Below are 18792 nucleotides of genomic sequence, written 5' to 3'. Positions count from 1 at the left end.
TTCTCACTGACCTTTCCCTAGACTACTGGGGAGCTAAATACATGGTGACAGTATTGAAACAATACTCATAGTAATCATGCTTTCCCTGATCCAAATCAGGATTTAGAATTTGATACCCACAAGTATCTTTTGTTATGGGGATAGAATATTTTAAATCAGAAATTGGTAGTAAAATAAAGGAACAGTGATTGCCATTCACTTCCACCTTCCCACATAAAGGAGTTTCAATTTTTAGTAAAACAGAGAACCATTTTTGAGGGTAAAGATACACACTGACACTGCAAACTAAACATTTGTGTCTACTAGTGGTAATGCATGTGTGCAGGCCTCACTGGGCTGCTGTGTTTAGTCTTGCATAAATGGATATTTAACTAACACATCTGATTATACCGTTCAATTAGGTTTTTATGGAATCAATCAATATTTTCTTTCTCAAATAATTTCAGTTTGTTCTTTTTAAAATGATATCCTTCTCTTTTAAAAGATACATTACAAGGGTTTTCTTAGAGATCAGTCCACCAACTTGTTTATAAAACACCTTGGCAGAGAAGAGTTTTAAAATATCATTGAATTTAAGAACACCACAAGATTTACCACTAATTTACATTTAATGTTTATAGTTCTCAAATTGTGGCTGTTGTAATAACCAAAATATTTTTGCCCTGAATATTTTGTGGATTATATTTCCCTATTCTTTCTTCTTCATCCACATTCCCCACAGTAGGTGGGCAGATTGTTGTTACACAGTCTGGCTTTTATTTATCTGAATTGGTTTAATCTCAACAAGTTCGTAATTCTAAATATGAAAATAAATGTATCCTGTGGCAAGATTTTTGTCTTTTTAATGCTGTAGTTTATTTCATGGAATTAACAGATCATTGCTTGTTTGGTATAGATAATCTCCCTTTATTCCTTTTTTGCATCCATGTTCAGGCGCTGCCTTGAGTTCTGGTTGCTGCCACTTCATGACATCATGCCAGTCAGACTGTTTAATGCAGTTACACTTATTCCTAGATCATTGAATTCCTCATTTAGAAATAAGAATTCTAGGGATCCCTGGGCGGCTCAGTGGTTTGGCACCTGCCTTTGGCTGGGGGGCATGATCCTGGAGTCCCAGGATCGAGTCCTGCATTGGGCTCCCTGCATGGATCCTGCTTCTCCCTCTGCCTGTGTTTCTGCCTTTCTCTCCCTCTCTCTCTCTCTCTCTCTCTCTGTCTATCATGAATAAATAAAATCTTAAAAAAAAAAGAAATAATTCTAGACTAAACTATAACTATTTAGTGATCAATGTTCTCCATGGTGTTTGGATGTCTGTTGAGAACTATCCTTTTCATAAATGGCTGGTCCGAAAGGCAGATCAATTCTTGCCAGTCTTCTGCTTTTCATGATTCTCCATTTTCCCCAGAAGAGTCTTAACTTCTTATCATAATATTAATAAATTTTTTAATCTGGTCTCAAATAGCCTTTTCATATTCATCTCTCACCATTCCCAATCCTCCTGTTTTCCAGTATTCCCTCCCAAAAACATGGATGTGCACACACATAACACACTCTGTTTAAGAAATTTCCTTGGACTTGTAGTTCCCTAAACAGGCGTTAACTTTTCTCCCCTTTGCTGAACCTTCTTCATCTGGCAGCGTCTAAATTCAGGCATTTTAGTATGTGATAGATTATAACTCCTTGTGTTTCCTTAGTTTAGCTTACTAAATAAATAAGATTTTTGAGAGCATGGACCTATTTTACTTTCCAATCCTTTGTACCTAGCACAGTGCTTTGAACATTATAAATTTTTGGTAAATATCCAATAACATAACTAAAATAGGTCTAATTTTGTAGCCAATGTATGTGAATATTATTAATTTCTCCTTTGGATGATCTGAACATTTTTTTTCTGTTTTATTTAAAGAATGCAGTTTCCAGGTATATAAAACCAGTCATTTCTTCTGATTCATAGAGAATTGCAAAAAGGACATTACCATTAGTTATGTACCTGTACGAACTTTGTGTACCAGGAGTTCTTCAACAGGTCTTTTTTAGATACTTTTCAGTTGCTAATAGTTTTCATTGCTCAAATAACTTCCTGTTCAAATTATAATAACAGTGGCTTTTCCAATTTTAGCTATAGAAGTTCTTCTAATCGTACTACTTCAGCATTGACTTTTGCTGTGTCCCAGAAGTGTCTACAAGCTGACACTGCGCATCAGTTACAGCTTTAATCAGCAAATTTTGTTTCAAAACAACCAATACTGGGGTACCCTGGTGGCTCAGTGATTGAGCATCTGCCATCGAATCAGGGCATGGTCCTGGAGTCCGGGGATGGAGTCCTGCATCGGGCTGCCTGCGAAGAATCTGCTTCTCCCTCTGCCTGTGTGTCTGCCTCTCTCTGTGTCTCTCATGAATAAATAAATAAAATGAAAAAAAAAAAAATAACCAATATCAGCTGTGACAGTTGGTCCATTTTACCTAGTTGACCAATTCACAACATTTGGCAGTAAATATTACATACTTTATCTCATTTATTTGCTATTATAAGACTTTATAATTTTGCATCTTCAAATAATAACCTTACTCACTTCTCTGATACACTAGATACCTCTTCTGGAAAATCTTTCAGGTATTGGCTGATTTATAGTTGGAAAATAGTTTGAATTTGCAAGTGCCTTAAGTTACTGTTGAATTTTTTGTGGCATGAAAATTTTGCTTCTCCATTCATTGTACTTCATATAATTGGAGAGTGTGGTTTCATTCAGTCCTTCCAAAACTAAAGAATGATTTACAAACAAATCACCAGGTTCACAAAAGTTACTTTTGAATTTATCTAGAGGACCTGGGTGGCTCAGTGGTTGAGCTTCTGCCTTTAGCTCAGGTCATGATCCCAGGGTCCTGGGATTGAGTCCCACATTGGGCAAAGAACCTGCTTCTCGCTCTGCCTATGTCTCTGCCTCTCTCTATGACTCTCATGAATAACTAAATAAAATCTTGAATTTATCTGCCGCATGTACTATATTGATAAAGTATGAGATTTTTGATTTAATGATTCATTAATTATTACCATCACTACTCTGGCTCTTATACTCAGTTACAAAAGGCAATGTTTAGCCATACCCCTACAATTAATATAGCCATGTAGTAAACTATTTTAAGCATGATGGTTAATTTTTAAAATAAGTAATAAATATTAAGTTTGGGCATTTTATCTTTTTCTTTTAAAGTGTTTATTAAGTCTTACTTTTAAATGCCCTTTAAAAAGTCCTTGAAAAAGAGACATTTTGTTTTTGGAGTTACTCTCCACCTAAATAGAAGACAGTCATTGATAATGAGGTCTATTGACCTGCTCTCAAATATGGAAAAGCTATAAGTACAGAAATGACCACCTTTGGGAAAGCACACTACAGAAAAATCTGAAATTGCTGAGGTCATTGTTTTTATTTGGGAAAAAATACCTTATTATATAAAAGCTCTAGCAGAGCTTTTTACATACTTTAAAATTAGACTCTATCAAAATTCAGTACATACACAAGTATCTCCAAAAAATACTACTACATTCCTTTGCTGTACCTGTGGAAATTGTCCCAGTGAGGGAGAAACTGAAAGGGAGAGAAGGAGGTGGGGAAGGAGGGGGTAAGAAAGAGAGAAAGAGATGAGGGAAAAAGGGGAAAAAAGAGAAAATGTGATTTTTTTTTCCCCTAGAGAGTAGCTCTGTGTGGAGTTCCTGTTCTCCATCTGAGTTTAGTGGGGAGGATATTTGAGTCTTGGAAGGCTTGTTCCTTGTAGCCCTACAATGAGTTTGTTACAATGAATAGAATAAAATGAAATAGCCTAATAAGGGGACACCTGAGTGGCTCAGTGGTTGAGCATCAGCCTTTGGCTCTGGGTGTGATCCCAGGGTCCTGGGATCATGTCCCACATCAGGCTCCCCACAGGGAGCCCACTTCTCCCTCTGCCTGTGTCTCCACCTCTCTCTCTGTCTCTCATGAATAAATAAATAAAATCCTAACAACAACAACAAAAAGCCTAATAAGGAACTTATCACTCTTTGTTAAAAACGTCTCAAGTGAAATTTGGGGGAGTTTTTCTCATCATCTTAAGCAGTTCTTATTGATCACCCATTATATGGTTTTGAAGTAGAAAATGTAGTACATTATTTGTATAATTAAATATTGCTTAAACTTTTCCTGTGAATCATAGAAACTCATGGTAAAGATTTTTTAATTTATTGTAACCAGAGAATGACGAGTTATCTTGGTTGCCTGGATATTATTTCTTTGGGATATCAGTCATCTCAAACTCATAAATTCTTCCAAAAAATTCTCTTTCTGGTATTCTTTTAAATCATTCCATCCATTTGTGTGGGACTTGAGTGCTTTCAAATATAATGACTGTAAACCAGCTGGTTTTATTGGGAAGTTATTCAATGAACTGTGGATTCTCTGGAGCAAAAGACAGCTATGAGAAAATTTACAAACCATTTATAATACATTTTAATAATACTAAATCTCATCTCCACACATCCCCCTACTTCCACTGCCCCCGACCTCAAGAAAAAAAAAAAAAAAAAAAACAAAGCTAGGGAGAAAATCACATTTCATTTCAGCTAAAACATGTTTTTTATTTAAATTGTACCAAGAATTACTCAGTGTTTACTTAGTTGTGGAGAAATCGGCTATCTCATATATTAGTGGAAACATAAGTTGATACAGCTTTCTGGAGAAAAGTGTGGCACTATCTGTCAAACACATGAAAAAACAAACTTTCGTGCCCTTTGATCCAGAAATTGCATTTCTAGCTACTGTCCTAAGGAAATAATTGAACAAAGACTTTTTTAAAAACTCAAATGTGGGGTACACAAGTGGCTTAGTTGGTTGAGCGTCTGCCTTCAGCTCAGGTCATTATCTCAGAGTCCTGGGATTAAGCCCCTGTGCTAAGCAGGGAGCCTGCTTCTCTCTCCATCTGCTTGCTGTTCCCCTTGCTTGTGCGCTCTCTCTCTGTCAAATAAATAAAATCTTAAAAAAAAAAATAATAATAAAAACTCAAATGTGTTCGTTGTTATTCCTAATAGAATTTTTTTAACAATGGAAACATTACATTTGTACTGTTTCTTGGCATAGCTTTTGATATAGCCCATAGAGTTTAAAAATATATGTTTCTTCTATTTAAATATTTTGTAATATTTTAATATTAATATTTATTGATAATAATTATGATTTTATATTTATATGATTATTAATACTTAATATTATACTTTTGAAGCACTTTTTGACCTAATTTATATAGGAGAATATTTAAAATACATAGAGATATATACTCTAAGTGGCTGGATATTTTGTTTGCTTCTTACTATTAGGTGTTTTTGTTGCTTTATTGCATAGTAACCAGATATGTTTAGACATATTATTTTAATATTTATTTAGATATATTGTTTAGCCTTAGGAATTTACTAGAATTTACTTGGTATTTTAATATGTGTTGACTTTTTATAAGTGATCCATGGGCAAGGGAGGGAGATTTTTATGTGTCTATGACATCATCATTGTTAATAGCATTCATTTCCTTTTTATCATTATTCCTGCAACCTCTTTTTGATCACAGACCCCTGGTCAACAAAAATCTGAGATTTATTTAAATATATTAATAGGTTATTTTAGCATTAGGAATTTATTCACACTTTGAGCTTATACTTACACTTGCCCTAGCAAAACCCAAGTCCTGGTTAAATCCAAACCTTTGCTTATTTTATACTTATGTCTAAGTCCCAGCAGCAGAACATGAGTACAGGAAAACACAAGCTAACTAGTCTCACTTCTGATTTATAATTAAGTGCCTCAAATTGGCCTTAGTGCTGCCCAGCAATTTTAGAACTTCCCTAGTACACCCATTTTCCTACTGACCTTCATAACTGTTTAAACTTCTCCTCTCATTGGACCTCTAGCACTTCTCTTGTCCTTGCTCAGTTGATACCTTGCTTCCTATTTCACTGAGAAAAAAAGAAGCAACAAGAGGAGTGCTTCCAAAGTTCCTACTATAACAATACACTTTATTAATTCCTATCTGGACAGGAAAATGCTGTAATTCTCACTGCCTTAACACAAACAGAAACACTTCCAGTTACTTTTTCTGCTCTCCTGTAGTGTAGGGTTTCTCAAAAGAGTTTCTTTTTGTTCTCTTCCCCTTCACTTTAGAACCCACTTGAATCGCACTTTCATCCCCACCATCCTATAGAAATTGCTCTTGCTAAGGTCACAGTAACCTCCATTGTTGCCAGGTACGTTGGTCAGCTGTCCATCTTTCTCCAGATGTCTGTTGTCAGTGGCCCTCAACTGGACAAACATATTCCCACTTGCAGACTGTAGCCCTCTCATTTCCCTCAGAACTCTGCTCAGATAGCACATCACCACAGAGACCTGCCTCAGCCTTGCAATAGAACGGGGCTATGGACTGAATTGTGTCCCCTCATAAGTACATATGCTGAAGCCCTCTAATGTGATGGTATTTGGAAATGGGGCCTTTGGGAAATAATGAGGTTTGATGAGGTCATGATGGGATTAATGAACTTAAAAGAAGGGAAGTGGACACCATAAATCTATCATATGAGGGCACAGGAGGCACTTAGCTGTCTGCAAGCCAGGAAGAGAGTCCTTACCAGAATGTGACCCTGTTAGCATCTTAATCTAGGACTTAAAGCCTCCAGAACTGTGAGAAGTAAATTTCTGTGGTTTAAGCCACCAAGAGTACGGTATTTTGTTATAGCAGCCTGAGCAATTCAGACCAAAAGAATAGGGAGCCTGCTTCTCCCTCTGCCTGTTTCTCTCTCTCTCTCTCCTCTCTCTCTCTGATAAATAAATTTTTAAAAAATCTTTAAAAGAATACCACTCCTACCCATTCGTTCTCTGTCCATTTCCCCTAGTATATTTTGTTCATGGCACTCAGCATCTTCAGTCTTTCATATATTTGTTTATTGTTGGTCTTCAACCACTAGAACATAAGCTCCAGAAAGCCAAGAGCTTTGTCTGTTTGGTTCACTACAATATCTCCAGGGCACACAATAGCGTATAGTGATAGTAGATGCTCAATAAATATATGATAGGTAAACAAACAAATGAATAATAATTAAATGTTTCCAAATGTATAAGTCATGGACATTCCATCATTTGGAAAGCACCTATGGTTTTACCACTTTTACCCTTAAAGGGTTACACAAGTTGTGTTTATTTGCTTTAAATATCTATTAGCAGCATGCATTAGTCATCAGAGAAGTGTAGCAAATTTGTAACATTTGCATTCTAAACAGAAGAAAACATTCATTTGTCTTCAAGTTCAGTAACACTTTTACTTACTTTGCTTTGGAATTAACCTTTGAGACTTTGGGTGGTATAAAAGACCTTTATGTTCCCTCTGCAACTCAATTCAAAATGTTACAGAGGGGATCCCTGGATGGCTCAGCAGTTTAGTGCCTGCCTTTGGCCCAGGGCACGATCCTGGAGTCCCGGATCGAGTCCCAAGTCAGGCTCCTGGCATGGAGCCTGCTTCTCCCTCTGCCTGTGTCTCTGCCTCTCTCTCTCTCTCTATGTCTATCATAAATAAATAAATAAATCTTTTTTAAAAAATGTTACGGAGATTCTACTATTGGTGCTGCTTTGTTTCATTTTTAATTGGCACAATGAAGACATCCCCCTGTACCAAGTAAGGAGAAACAAATTGCACTGTCCTGACAATGAACACACTGGTGAGTGTGCTACAGTTAATATGGGCTCCTGGGTGGCTCAGTCAGTTAAGCATCTGCCTTTGGCGTAGGTCATGATCCTAGGGTCCTGGGATCAAGTCCTTTGTTGGGCTCCCAGATCAGCAGAGAGTCTACTTCCTCTCCATCTATCCCTCCCTCTGCTTATGCTTTCTCTCTCATGCGCGCTGTCTCCCAAATAAATAAAATCTTAAAAAAAAATTTTTTTAATAAAATAAAAATAAATCTAATTATAAATAAGCATCTCACTATTTCTTTCACATTCCAATTGGTCATTTTGGGCACCCCACATTTTTCCCCTGCTTAATCAAATAGAAACCAAGAGGTCTATTAAAAGTAAGTCTTTCACTGCTATGATAAATATATCTATTACTTTCCAGCTATTTTTGCTGTATACAGTCCAGTTCTCCCATATTAGGAGGGAGAAGCTCAAGCGTTTTTCTTCATTGTTAATGGACCATTCATCAGTAGAAACTAGCTCTCTTCTTTGGATTAGTACTTATGCTTGTTATAGCTTCCCTCTCTTTACTTTCAATCTTTCTTAGCCAGTTGGTTTAAATATAACTGTTATTAACAACATATATAGTGGGATTTTGACTCTTGCCTCAAATTTTTTATTTTTTCTTTACTTTCTTTTAATTAATGAGATTAACTTATTTACTTTTATTGACCTAGCAGATATGTTTTTATCTTATTATTCTGTCTTTTATGCTTTCCCTGCCCATTTACTTTATCTTTTATTTGTAATTTCAGAGTCTCCCTGCATTTAAATCTCTTGTTGTTATTTTTAAATTCTGAGGAAACTTAAACCTATATGTTTCAATTTATCAAAAATTTAAAAATACTAAAATACTAATACTAAAATACTAATTTAAAAAGAAATTAGTATTTTTTCATTTGATGGATATGCTTTGACTACCCACTCGATGCCTACTACTGTACTTGATCTTAGAAATACAGAGTAGTATTCATAATATAGCTATTTCCTTGACAGAATGTTTAGTATACTAGAGAAATAAACGTAAGAGTAATACAGCAGAGTCTTGTAAAGGATTTACTACATGCCAGACACTATTCTAAACTCTAACGTATTATTAGCTCATAATCACAGTCTACCCGTGTGCTAGATTTTATTACTATTCCCACTCTGAAAACAAGGACCCTGAAGTACAGAGATTATGTCTAGGATCACAGTTAAAAAATGTAAGTGCTAGGAAGGAAAATGGGTGTGTGGACTATCTGGAAAAGGAAAGTAATAGAAAAGTAGTGATTTTTATCTAGAAGAAATTCTTTGAGTTTGATTGTATATATTTAGTAGCTGCCATAATTTCAAGGCTGATTAAAGATATTTTGCTTTATTTTTGCTTTTCTTTGGCCATTTCAGGTAATTTCTGAGCAGAATCACATATTTGAAAAGATAATAGATTTATCACGTTTTTTTCCAAATGTGAATCATTGCTATCTTAAATCCACAAATTTTCAAAACCATAGTTGATCAGAGATTTACTAAGTCTTCTTTCAAAACTTTCAAGAACACATGAAGGGCCAAGGAACTGGTTTATTTATATATTGATGTGAAACAGATTGCTTACATCTTAATCATTAGCTGAAAGAGACTTTCTCTAAACAATTTTGGCCAGCAAGGAGTAAAGTAATTTTGAACCTTAGGGAAATTTAAAGAGTAAAGAACATTAAGTGATATGCTATATTGTGTGTTTGTGGAGAAAAAAAATTCAAGAAAAGTATGCTAGGAAGTTGTTATTTTCAGAAATAATGTGAGAAGGTATCCAACACCAACCTGGTGATTTCAGAATTTTGCATGGTATTGGTCCATATGGGCAAGGGATGAAATTCTCTTAATAAATCATGCCCCTTCACATCCCTAGATAAACAGTATAATCAGGATGGATATGGATTAAAGAGCTTTTTTCAGATTACATGGGAATTGGGATGCCTGGGTAGCTCAGAGGTTGAGCATCTGCCTTTGGCTCAGGTCATGATCCCAGGTCTGGGAATTGAGTCCTGCATTGGGCTCCCCGCTCCTCCCTCTGCCTGTATCTCTGCTTCTCTCTCATGAATAAATAAAATATTTTTTCAAAAAATTACATAGGAATTAACCATCATTTAAGATAGTGTTTCTACGAGGAGATGGATTTTTAATTTAAAACGAACTTTTAAGATATGAGTTGGATGATTCTATAATGTAGTTTTAAATGTGAATCTTTACATATTCACAAATTTTCAATGACACAGAACTACTGGTCATCTCTAGAAATTATTTTATCGATCTTATTTTCTCTAAACAGAAAACTACTGGTTTTAGAAACCAGTATTGAACAGAAATCTGGTACCACCATCTGCTTTCTTGTAAGGTTATTTTAGAAGATATTTCCACCTGAGTAAAGGGCTTGATGGTTGTGTTTAAGCCTTTATGTCATGTATGTCCAAGCTACTGACAATGTCCTAATGGTAAATTAATAATGTAGATATAATTCAGTGTGCTATCAAATAAAAGAAATGTTGTTTGCATATAGGAAATAAGTTTTTTCAGGATGATGAAACGAAGTTGTCATAGGAGTTGTACTTCAACTCTTCTTTCTGTGATTGTACAGACTGTACAAAAATCATGGATTCATGAAGAGACTAGGGAGGACAAATTTATAAAATATTGACTTAAAATTTGTTTGATAAGTGGTTTAAAAAAATAATGAACTCTACAAATAGATAAATTTCTCCTATTGTAAGGATGTGTATCTTCTCTAAGCAACCCAAGAGTAGAAATGTAGCTGGGTTTCAGGAACTATAACTCCAACACCGATGAAATCAATTTTTTCTTCTGTCTTTCTGATCTCAGCTTCTCTATCTAGGCTTCATTTTTTTCTCCCTCCTGAACCACATTTTTTTTTAATGTGGTAGATAACATACTGCCAGCAGGTGCTCCCAGATTACCTTCATCACCCAGAGAGAGACAGATCCAGTTCTCTAGGTTACCAATTTCAAGCTTCAGGAAGTAGCTTCAGATTTACCCAGCTTGTGTTGAGTGTCCAGGTCTGGACCTGGCAGTGTGGCTGGGAGGGGGACCATGCTACACCACTCTAATGAGAAGCCTTGTAGGGTAAACTTGCAGTGATGGGGATAGCAAGAGTATGCAGACGGTGCCTTAGCTGCTTACTGCACCAGACCATTCATCCATTCATGCATTCATCACGTAGAGCATGCCCACAAACACGCTGGCCACCGTTGATATTGAGACCATCAGTGTATTACTTCCAAAATTATTTTCACAATCTAAATCTAGTTTCTTTTTAAAAGCTGCAGAGGATATTACACAGTTATCTGAGACTTAAAGGAAAAGAGCTCACGAAAGAGTAATATAGAAATCCCACTGACGTTCACAGAATGACAAAGACAGAAAGTAAAATATGCTTCAGTCAAGCTTTTCCTCTCAAAAAAAATCCTCACTAAAACTGTAAAACATTTCAACAAAAACATGTCTCCAGATATGTTATTTTAAATACTGCATTACTTAAGCAAATATTTAAATACTGTATTAGTTTCTCTGCATACTTGAATTTAATTCTACCTGTCTGCCAAATATGTTGAAACTCCAAATCCATTTTCATTTGCCAGATCAAATGTTTATTTTGTTTTCCCACATAATATGCTCTTTAAAGTGTCACAAGCATTCTAAATCTGATTTCTTTTTCAAAGCATGGTGGAGTTTTTTTTCCTCTCTTGAGTTTATGGCATAGGATATGCTTCTCTTAAGGAATATGCAAAGGTTTGTTCATATTTCTGCCTGCTGAAGGTACCCCTACCTTTATTGTTGGAAAATAGACCTTAACTTTGTTAAAGAAGTTTAAAATGTATCTCCTAAATTTACCTACATTTTTGAAGCCTCACTATTATTTCCTTATAATCAGAATACCAAAGACTTTTCTTGTACTGGAAAACATCTGATTTTACTTAATAAGTGAATCTGTGTAGACTAGTACAATGAAAAAGTATTGGGCTATGGTAATTTACAAATAACTCACATTATTTGATTATAAAGTTTCTCTTCTGTGCATCTATGTTTATGTGTCTCAGTCATTTGAAAATGTGCTCTAATTTTCAAAGAACATTTACATGCCTTGGAATATTACAGTCTCTTACATATTCTTCACTTAAAAAAATTGTTCGCTAATAGCTCTCAGCATATTTCTTACTCTCAAAAGAGATATTCAGCTTCCATATGAGTTGCAGTTGTTTGTACTTTTTGCTAAGTTCATTAGTGTATCTTGTTAGGTTTCTTGTATTAGACCTAATTCACTATAGAAAGGAGCATGTTGAGGGGGAGATTTTGGAAGCCACAATGATAGTGATCTTCCTATCCTTTAACTTCCCAGAAAAAAAAAAGTACCTGGAATTCTTTTTTCTCTCCATATGTTATGGAAGCGCAGATTCTTAGGAATGCCACAGTATCTCTTCCATTCAGTATCACAGAGCCTCCTGATTTTCTAAATCCAGTGCCCTTCTGTGTGAGAAATGGGAGTCAGGAAAGCACATGCAGAGGGTGACATGGCTGCATCACTGCTGCGGGCAATGTGGTTCACACACACTTTTATGGTTTTAAAATACCTGGCTGTTTCCCAGAAGTTAGGAACCCGTTAGCCTCTCCAAATGGTATTTCTTCTAGATCAGAATCATTGCAAACAGACCAAGACTGTTTTCTATCATGGACTTGGAACAGGTTGTCTGGTCTCTTAAATCTTAGGACCCATGGCTCTGAAATATTTCTAAACATTTTAAGACCTCCCTAAGATACAGGATACACACAGAGCCACAGAACATCAGAGCTCTGTTCAAGAAGAAAAAACTCAGGCACAGAGGAAGCAACTTAGCCTAATGATTCCCTTCCTGTGTTAGAGGCAAAATCAAGACATAAAGTGCAAGTCTTTCCCAGCCCAGGTCAGCATCCTCTTTGCTGGGCACTCCAGCCTTTTTCTGATGATACAGAATGGCCTTCAGGATTATGTAAGAATATTTCACAGTCTTAGATTAGGATTAAAACTCCTTCGTTACTGTTCAGCACTGCTGATTTTGAAGACAGAGAGATTGAAGTGAGATTATATTAATCCTATAAGGTATCCTATCCATTCCTTTTCAGATTGATCTTGAATGGCATTTTGTGTGCTTTTCGTTTATATCATTCTCACCAAAATGAAACAGTGTATAAATAGAGAACCTCTTGAGAAGTTTGCAATATTTGTTTGGTTTTTTTTTTTTTTTTTTTTTGCAGTTGTAAGTTTTTCATTAAAAAGCGAAGAAGCTTTTTTTTTTTTTTTTTTTTTAACTATTATGACTTGTCTCTTAAAATTCAGCCTGTGTTTATTTCTCTCCAATGCTGAAGATACTCTCGGTTACTTTCAAATTCCTTGTTCTTGGGATCGCTTCAGCCCTCCCCACCCCAGTCCACTTCAATCATCTTTTCTTTCTTTGATCAAGTTTGAGATTAATAGCTCTTCATTGGCTATATCTGGGATTCCAGTAAAAGGTAAGAAGAGAACAGGTCAAGAGTAATGTCCCCAACTTGCCAGCCAACATTTATGCAGAGTGCATAGACTAAACATGGCAAGGTGTTTAGCCCCCATTGGAGTGAATCATCTGCCAAACCCATTTGCATGTCGCTCACCATCACTCTGAGTGGTTGTGCTGACCCTGACATATGAAGAGATTAAACACAGCCAAATCGACTTCTTCCTAGACTAGAGTATCTCAATCATTTTAGAATTGGCTTAATGTTATTGGTTATTTGTTTGACTTTGTGTTATCCTCTCCTCATCTTCTGAAAATGCTCCATGAAATTAAAAAAAAATACAGATGTATTTTTAAAAATGTTTGTGACTGATGTGATGGGAGACAATCTGTACTCTTAAGCCTTGGCTCTTAGCACTGGTAAAAATCAGGTCTGAAGATCAGTATGCTAGATCTCATACGTGTAATGTCTCATACCTCACTCGCACACCAACATGATAGAGGCAACTGCTTACCACCCCAATATCCATTCTCTTCTCCAAAACTGATTTGGAGCTCGTTATATTGCCAGCAGACACAATACCACATTCCTCTTCTTACCTTGCAGCTAGGTTTGATCATACGACTGAGATATGGCCCGTAAAATGTAAGCATAAATACTCTAACTACCCTGTTAGTTTTCTTTAAAAAGAAGTACATTCTGTTTTTTCTTACCTTCCTACATTCGTTTGCTTTATGCAGATGTAATAGCTGAAGCTTCAGAAGCCATTCTGAATCATGAAGACAAAGCCACAGCCTACACAAGGTTAGATGTCAATTATATCTCAATAAAAGAAAGAAATGACCTTTAGAATTGGAAAGAAAAAAAGCCACAGGGATCCCTGGGTGGCGCAGCGGTTTGGCACCTGCCTTTGGCCCAGGGCGCGATCCTGGAGACCCGGGATCGAGTCCCACGTCGGGCTCCCGGTGCATGGAGCCTGCTTCTCCCTCTGCCTGTGTCTCTGCCTCTCTCTCTCTCTCTCTCTGTGACTATCATAAATAAAAATTTAAAAAAAAATTTAAAAAAAAAAGAAAAAAGAAAAAAAGCCACAGCTTAGAAAAAAGAGCAGATGCTGAGGGAGACTGAAGCCCTTGTGATGTCAGCAAGTGGTTATGTCAAATCTGAACTCCTCATCTCCAGAATTCATTTATATGAAGAAAAATAAACTTCTATCTTGCTTAAGCAACTGTAATTCAGAATCAGATTGCATGCAGCCAAAAATATTTTAACTGATAAAACCTGTGAATGAGCCCTCAGTTTGATAAAATAGAGAATAAACTTCTAGAAAGTAATTAGTGTCTTGGGTTAGGTCTGGTCTGGTATAAAAATTGTTTTATTTAAAAGTCATAAATGGAAGGCATTTGACAGTTCCAATCCATTTGGCAACAATCAGACTCTGTTTGCCTGATACTAGTAGAAATTCAGGTTCTTTCATATGTCCAGTTTATGCCAGTGAAATGAACTCATAAGTTGTGAAACTAAATTTCTTCATGCCTCATCATGAGAGCAGATAATTCATAACTGTCTTGTGAATTCATCACTTTTGAGGTGTCATGGAAGATGTAAAAAGGTGGCATATCCTGGCCCTCTAATACAGGCTTCTCTGCAGGCTCTCACTGTCCATTCCAGAGCTTCTCTTTGGACAAAGCTAAGGCCTTTTACATAAGACATTATTTTTTTTTTCCTTTCTTGTTAACTCTTTCTCAGATAATTAAACCCAAATTAAGTCTAATTTTTTTATATCAAAGGAGTATATTGTCATGTGGCTATGATTGCCAAAGAACTATCATACTTACAGGACAAGTGTTAATGTCTCAATGAATTTTATCCTAAGTCTTGTATTATTTAAGGAGTTTTGTCTACCTAGACTTCCCAACACCAAAAGATGAAAGAAATCATTCAGCATTTATTAGGAGATTTCCTGTCTCTTAAATTCCAGAGGAAAATAGGCAAAAGGATTTGAATTTAGATTTTGTTGTTGTTGTTGTTAATCAAAATACTCATCCTGGTATTTAAGCAATTAAAATATTATGCTATAGAAAATAAGTACCATCTGGGCTATGTATTTTTCTACCTTCTGAAGAATACTATGCAAAGAAGGGTATGCAAAGTACCAGGCATGCTTCATTTTACTGTGTTTATGAGATCCCTGATTTGGTAGAGTAGGAATATCACTTAAAATTCGTGTATAAATCATAGTTTATTTCATCATATCATAAATGTACCAGGAAAGCACTAGTATTAAAGAATTCTAAGAGGATGGCTTTTGTGCTACAAAGAATTTTAATGTATTTTAACAAGATCACATTTTCATCATTCATTTCAGTGTTGCCTATGTAGTGTTTTTTTGTTTTAATTCACCAACACGCAGGCAGTCTGGCTATGAAGCCTGTTGCTTCCATGATCATCAGGGTTATTGGACTGCTCTAACCAGCTAATGAAACTCTCTTGTCCCCATTCTCACCTCACCCTGCTCCTCCCTCCGCATATCTTACTCCTTCAAATAGGATGACCTTCCCAGACAGATGAGACAATGCTTATGTCAGAATGTGTCCCCTCTTAAAAGCTACAAACTGACAACACATGCATGTGCATGTACATGCGCACATACACGCGTGTACACATACACACACACACACACACACACTGTATTATACATATCCTCAAGTATTTAGCCAGTGTATTTGCTCCTCTGGCATCATTTTCCTAATCAAAGATCTCAGTCATCACAAAAGGTATAGCCTTTATTATAGAATGACAGAAATATTTTTATCTTTTACCCAACTATGGTATGCCTGTCTTTTTTCTGATGCTCTCTTTAGGCTACATGATGTTATAACCAGAGCATTGGCTTTGGGGTCAGACAAATCTTGGCGTTCAAATCACAGTTGCATCCCTTATCTTGCACCAGGGTATCCTTGTTATCCTAGACAAATTAATGTTTCCAAGTCTCAGATTCTTCCACAGGACCTGCCTCTTAGAACTGTTGGAAAGGATTTGTGCTAACAGATGTAATGGACCTAGCTCAGTGCCCAGCACCCACAAGTAGCAGCTGTCTTGATCAACATCTTCTCTATAAAAATGTGCAATATAGCTAAATTTCCAGAAGTGTACATACAAATGAAATTGAGTTTACATACTACCTTTCTTTCATAATGACTACAACTAGAACCCGGGAAAGAGTTTACAGCATATATGAAAGATCAGATTTTTGAGGCTATCGAACACTGACTGCTCCCCTCCAGCACAATGACTATGAAAATGCAGTGTGTTACTTACAGAAGTAATTCTGTAACATTGGTCCACTTAGATCTTATTAAATAATTTTTTCCTGTTAGAATGCATTTCTATATCTTGTCAAAACTGCACATAGTTCAAGTTCTAGAGTTTTAAATTCTATAAAAATTAAGCCAGTTTCTTACTAAAACCACTAAAGAACATTTCAGGTAGACTATCCTAGATTATTGCACATTTTATAGGTATGTAGGATTGTAACATGTATTAGTAATGTCAAGTTGTACCCTTTGAGTAATTTTGCTTAGATTTTCTTAGTTGGATAATCCTGTCTATAATAAGAAAGAAAATTTCATATTTAAATAAGGAGTTTAAAAAAAAAAAAAAAAAAAAAAAAAAAAAAAAAAAAAATAAATAAGGAGTTTAGTTACGGGAGTCAGTGATTTAGTGAAAAGAACACAGGTTTGCGGTAGGAATCTTTAATCTTTTTAGCAGTATGTCCTGCCTTGATGAAAAGCCCCAGAAACTCTCACCCAAGTACTAACCACCTGACTCTGCTTGGCTCCTCAGATCAGAAGAGCTAAGGAGTTTTGATGGGTGGTGAGGCTGGCTGAAGAGGACACAGAATTCTCTGTGCTAAATTTTGCAAATTTTCTGTAAACTAAAAATATTTCAAAGTAAGTTTTTTTTTTAAAGCCACAGAGAGTCAGCGAGCTTTAGTTTCTTTGTCTGTAAAATGGAGACGTCAGTAGCAGCTGATCTTCCTACCTCTCACAGTTGTTGAGAAGACCAACAAGTAAGATAATATACAAGAAACTAAAATATGCTGCTGTCCTGTGCTGTGATTCTTCCTCACTTGACTTTACCAGTTTTACCGCCTCTGAGCCTCCCTTCTGCTGGCTGCCAATGTTGTCCTTTGCTTCTTTAAAGTCTTGTGATTGCTTTAAGGTGAAACACTGCCTCACATCACCAAGTTACTAAAACAATTCTCCTTTCTTCATCTTTCCTCATAATCCATTCCACACCCTCTCTGTGGCATGCCTGGTTTAAGCCTTCTTACTTAAGAACTGGGCCTAATGGCCACTGACATTTAATCAAATAACAGTTAGAATACATTTACTTATGAGTAAAGGCTGATTAAAATTTGGGCACTGACATCTGAGGATGGGAATTTCATCATCAAATATCTTAACAGAAACCATTTTGTTAAATAACCATAATTATAGGTTTTATATTTATGATTCCAGGGGATTTTTGCTGTTCTGCATTCTTTGAAGCCCGAGAGGCTGTCATAGTGTTCAGGCTGCTTGAAATCCAGATTCTGAGTACAACCAGGGCTTCCTCAAGAGCTAAGTCCCTCCAGTACTTTATCTTCGATAGATTCAAAAACAGTTATTTTAAACATGATTTCTGGTCTTGTCTATTTTCTAACTTCAGTAGGTAGACTTTATTTAAAGATAAGAATTGGAAATAAATATTAATTTCCTGAATGTGTAGACATTTCTGCCTATTCCTGTTAAATATTTAGGAATTTTCATGTATAACATTGGAAACAAAAGCAACTTCAGTAGTTACGATTATTACTGTTGTGTTCTCACTAAAGCCATATTTGGTCAAGTCTGCTGCTGGTTTTTTTCAGTGATTAAAACTTGGCATACTCAGGAAATAATTTTCTTCCTTTGTTTTATGTTAACTCATGCTTTCAGCTACATCAGTCTCTGTGGCGGATTTCTATTGATGAACTTGTTCGTTTCTGACTCATGAAAACAACTCAGCCAGTTATGAGAAAAGAAACTTCAGCTGAAAATGATGAAGAGCATTCTCTGTAGGGAATAAACAATTTAATTTGGTTTGTTTTGTTGCTAATCTTAACTCAGATGGTACCCAGTTGTAAAAGCCTATTTTTCCTCTATAATATATTCCCTTGAGAATTTTCCATTGACTGGTGACTTCATTTCTTCACTGGGGCATAATGTAATAGACTTCATTATTCATCTTTTCATCATTTCATCTTTCTTCTTTATGAACTTTTAAAGCATGTGTGATTCAGGTTTACTGTTAAAACATGTTTTTTGATATCTCATTTATATCAAAATTTGTCTACAGCAGTATTTTCCTTCAGTTGAAAATTCCTAAATGAATAATTTGACCATCTTAAGCTAAGTTAATTCTAGTTAAAATACTTAAGGCTTACTCAAGGAAGAGCCAATTTTTTAGATGTAAACTGAAAGATTGAAACTATCAATACAAATTATAGACAGTG

General features: G+C 35.8%; 1 protein-coding gene and 1 long non-coding RNA gene across 12 annotated transcripts in view; both read left to right on the top strand.

The window, feature by feature from the left end:
• The window catches only part of SUPT3H (SPT3 homolog, SAGA and STAGA complex component), a 530131-nt gene that overhangs the window by 396620 nt on the left and 114719 nt on the right, over positions 1-18792 (top strand). The window lies entirely within an intron of this gene.
• LOC111098272 lies at positions 8887-18422 on the top strand. The gene is made up of 3 exons (XR_005367780.1): positions 8887-8941; positions 13997-14060; positions 18236-18422. It is a non-coding gene; the product is annotated as an uncharacterized LOC111098272 (long non-coding RNA).

Source organism: Canis lupus, chromosome 12 (assembly GCF_011100685.1).
Source record: "Canis lupus familiaris isolate Mischka breed German Shepherd chromosome 12, alternate assembly UU_Cfam_GSD_1.0, whole genome shotgun sequence".
NCBI lineage: Eukaryota > Metazoa > Chordata > Mammalia > Carnivora > Canidae > Canis > Canis lupus.
This window is presented reverse-complemented; position numbering and strand designations above follow the sequence as displayed.